This window comes from Nannospalax galili, unplaced genomic scaffold (assembly GCF_000622305.1).
Source record: "Nannospalax galili isolate Female #2095 unplaced genomic scaffold, S.galili_v1.0 scaffold311, whole genome shotgun sequence".
Classification (NCBI taxonomy): Eukaryota; Metazoa; Chordata; class Mammalia; order Rodentia; family Spalacidae; genus Nannospalax; species Nannospalax galili.
This window is the reverse complement of record NW_008330298.1, coordinates 938325-943145: the sequence shown is the minus strand read 5'-3', so window position 1 is coordinate 943145 and position 4821 is coordinate 938325.

Here is a 4821-nt window from a genome sequence, read left to right as displayed (position 1 = left end):
CTAAGGCAGGCATGGTTCCCTAAGGGATTGTTTTGGCTCATTTTCCCTCTTTATTAAAATATAAAAGAAAGGGTGATCTGTGGAGAGCTGTAGGCCCCCACCCCAGGAAATAACAAGACCTGATTCCTGGCAAAGCTGTTCTTCAGACATCAAGGCTGATCTGGTTTGAGATTAACCAGATGGCCATTCTTGAAAGCCTCACAAAAACATGTTCTTCTAACTTGGGCACTTACTGCTTAAGAGGCTCCCTCACTTCTCATAGAACTGCCTAAAAAAAAAAAACTTTTTGTATTACTTTGTAATCATACAGGTGTAACCTTATAATTGATTTGTGGCCTTACTATAAAATTGTGATGTTACTATGGTGTTCTGTTAATAGAATTGCTCTGCCTCAATAGATTTATCCCTTGCCAGCTTTAACCTCACAGCACCTCCCTCTCAGAAGTATTATTATAAAATAAAAGGAAGCTAGATCTGCTTTTCCTCAAGAAAAAAGGACTCTGTGCAACCCTAGGAAAAAAGTGTTGTTTCTATGCTGACAGCTCAGGGGTTATTAGAGATCCTATAACTAAACTCTGCCAGAGATTAGATAAAAGACAAAAAAAACGTGAGTCCAAACAGGGATGGTTTAAAGACTGGTTTAATAAAAGCCCCTGGTTAACTACCTTAGTATCCACCCTAATAGGTCCCCTAGTAATTCTTCTCCTTCTTTTAACTTTCGGACCATACATCCTCAACAGACTGCTACAATTTATCAGGAACCTACTATTGGTGACTCAGGCCTTAGTCCTTACTCAGCAATATCATGCTCTAAAAAGAACAGAAGGTCTCTAGATTTTAAGATTAAAGTCTTGCCATAAGAAAAGGGGGGAATGAAGGACCCTAATTCAGTTCCCCTAGGCTAAAGACAAGGAAACAAGTCCTTCAGGCCAAAGAACTGTACAAGGAAATAAAAATAAAAAAATAATTCTAAATGCTAAGAACAAGCTGAGCTGACCTTTTTCATGCTCTTTGCCCAAAGCTGGAAATCATCCCAGAAATCCCCCCTACCTCTGCTTGGCACATAGCCTCCGCTTTTTTGCTTGGCACATAGCCGCCGCTTGTGACGTTACTGCCGCTTTCTCTCTAGTTTGTGGTCTTTGCCTTTAAAAGAAGCCTGTGAACTGGGCTCTGGGCTTCTGCCCTCCAAGTGAGGCAGGGGTCCGTTTTGCAAAATGTAATAAATCCTCATGCTTGTTGCATCTCCTGGTCTGAGGACTGAGTTATTGGGGAGCGGCCTCCTATGGACGTTGGGTACCCCAAACTTGGGTTCCAACAATACCAACACAGAGTTTATTTTTGTCCCCTGTGTAATGTTAAACCTCAGCAGGCCTTCAGGAAATGGCTGCATTTGGAAACTCTAGCCTTGCCTGTTTCTCTCTGCATGCTGCTCACAATCACCTATTGTTAGCTTGCAATGTGGTATGAAACCTGCCAGGAAACAAAGAATCTCTAAAGACAGTGTAAAAGAGCCAGTGTAGCCAATGAAGTAAAATACAAATTTTATAAAATCATCATATTGTTGCTATTCTCACTAGCTAGAGTCATGGTTTCTTTGTATTCCACCTACTAAGCTTGGTAGACGGATGAAAATTAAGTTAATATGATGGCACAAATTCCAAAGCATATAAGACAAATTAGACATCTGGGAACAAGTAATGGAAAATTGAATTTTATTCTAACGTGCATGTATTTTTTAATAGACAAAATTAGAAATTAAAACTGACACTGGAACTCAGCTTAATTCTCAAATTTATAGGAAATAGTCAAGTTTTGCAGTACTGAAGATTAAATTCAGGGACTTGTATATATTAGGCAAATATTTTACCACTCAGCTATAGCCCTCGTCATGTAAATCATATTAGTTGATATTATAATATGAAAAATATTGAAAAGTATGGAATGCACATTAATTTATCACTCTCCCAATCCCCCTCACTTGTTTTAAATGAACCATTTCTGTGCTTAGTGAACCTTTTTAAGGTAAATTGCAGCATATCACTTACTCAAAAATAATCAATGACTGCTCATTACCTCTAAAATAAACATAAAATGATCCTAAGAGATACTCTGGAAAATGATCCATCAAATACCTAGTTTTTAAATCTCTGAAATTCTCCCTACTTGTGCACTTTATTTTACATTCATGTAAATATGCTTGTAATTTTCTTACACCATTAAGGTCACAGTCCTATATTTTTTTATACATTTTTAAAATTTTTGTAGAATTCTATCTCTGCACCATTCTACTTGAATTAATTCTATTTACCTCCTCATCAAAATCCAACCCCTTTACTTTGTAACATCTACCCAAGCATCAAGGAAAAATGACAGTTCCTCCTCCTGTCACTGTTAAGTACATATACTTGCATGGCATCACATTAAGAAAATGTAAACCAGGATAAGGGCAAGAATTTGTGTGCATGTACTGCCCACATAAATTATGTCTTCACAGTGTCTTTGGTGGATAAATGTTGAAGGGTAAAAGAGAAAATAAAATGGGTCCCTACTCAAGATTACTTTTCTTCCTAAAGACAAAATAATGAGTAAAAGTCCTAATTTATATTTTGTATTTTGGTCCAGCATAAAAAAAAATGGTCTTACTGATGGAGGACAGCCAATTTTGTTGGAAGAAATTGTTCATTATCTTGGGGAATTGAAGTAAATGAAGAGATCTTTTTCTCAGACAGGCTTGATTATAGCCTAGACAGAGCAGACAGTCTAAAATAATAAGTCATACACTAAGAATGAGGAAAGAAACCAATATGTTGGAATGACAAGAGCAAGATATATTGGTTTAAATCTGGATTCAAATTCTTATTAATCACAAAGTTTTATGCAGCTGATCATCGCAGGTCTTAGTTTTTATTAACTTTTGTATCAAGATAGCAAGAGTAACTACCTCAGAAGTATTTGAAGAAAATCAAATTAAATGGAAATGAGATCGAATTTTCAATTATTAAACATAATACAAATTCACTCGATTTTGAAATGTAACCAGTAGGCCAGAGAGATAAGAGCAGAAAGAGTGAAGTATTTCCTTATGTTTTGATAATTTGAGCTATTGATAAATGGTGAGCATCAGAATATGGAGGGCACAGTATCACGTATTTGCACAAGTATTTCCTCTTAGATGAATGATTATTCAATAAACACTGTTAAGCAGCGTTTTAAGGTTGGGGGGGCACTTAATAGCTTATAAGAACAGCAACTACTATTGTGGTTTTAGCGACATCATATTTTGGGAAAAGGAATGTGAACATTTTTGTTACTTTTCTAGACTAAGAAGTAAAGTAAGCTGATCTTGTATATGTGATTGAGGGAACAATGGCTTGCAAATTTCTAGATATAAAATATAAAGAAACTTGCAGTGTCTTAAAAGATAGCTCAGATTATTTGTGGAGTCTGTTCCCAAGTTATTTGAATAGATTGTGTGGCAGTTTGCACTAAGGAAATCTTTTTCTTTCTATTATTTATTTGAGAATATCACACAATGTGTTTATTAATCCACTTTACTGAATACCTCCCATATCCAACCCCAACGCCCATGCCCTTTCCACCCAACTTTGTATTCTCGTTTTTTTATACCTCAGAGTCCAATCTGTATATTTTGGGTAGGAGGACATCCACTGGAGTATGGTTGACCTTCCAAGTGCCACACCCTAAAAGAAAACTGACTCTACCTCTTCTGGCAGCTACCATTACAAACAGTGACCCAACAAGGAGTGGGACTTCATGTTCTCCTCCACCTTCCATTCTGGATTGTGTCTAGCTGTGGCTTCTGCAGGTCTTGTGTATGCTCTGACAAGTGCTCTGAGTTCATATGTGCGACTGCCCTGTTGTTTCCAGAAGAGTTCCTTATAGTCATTCACCACCTCTATCTCTTGCAATCTTTCTGCCGCCTCTTTTGTGATTATTACTGAGCCTTGGGAGAAGAGGGTATGATATAAGTGTACAATTTAAGACTAAGCATTCTTCAGCCTGGTCTCTTATTCTCTGCACTTTGACCAGTTGTGGGTCTTTGGGTTGATTCTCATCTATTGCAAAAAGAAGCTTCTCTCATGAACATTAAGAGATGCACTAATCTAAAAGTATAAGCCATTAGGAGTTGGTTTAATACTACGTACCTTTAGCAGAATAGGGTCTATGATTGATCTAGCCACAGGTGTTTGGCTATGATAATGGTACCAGTTGTGGGTTCCATCTTGTAGAGTTGGCCTTAAATCAAACTGGAAAGTGATTGATTACTTCCATGAAATTAATGCTACTATTACATCAGTGGGCATGGAAATTTAAATGACCTTTAGGGAAAGCCAAAATTTAAATCCAAAGCTATGAGTAAAGTGGATGATTAAATGTGAGATCATGATTTCCATTTAAAGAAATGGGTTGTGGCTTAAAATAGTGATCCTATTTTTCTCATGTATCTTATAAGTTTGCACTAAAGGCATTTTCATTTACAAAGTAATTCCACATGTATAATCAAAGAAGAGGACAAAAATTTAGAAGGAATGGGGAGAACATGGGAGGAATTTGTGAGAGACTGGTAGGGGCATAAGTAATGCAAAGATAATATTCATATATGAAATTCTCAAAAAATTAATTTCAGAATCAAGTGTTGTGATGTGTACCTGTGTCATTACAGCTACTTTGGATACTGAGGCAGGAGGGATCACTTGAACAGACAAGTTTAAGTACAACCTGAAAAATATACCAAGGTCTCCATCTCTAAATGAAAAGAGAAAGCCAGAGAATATCTGAGTCTACCATGCTTACATAATT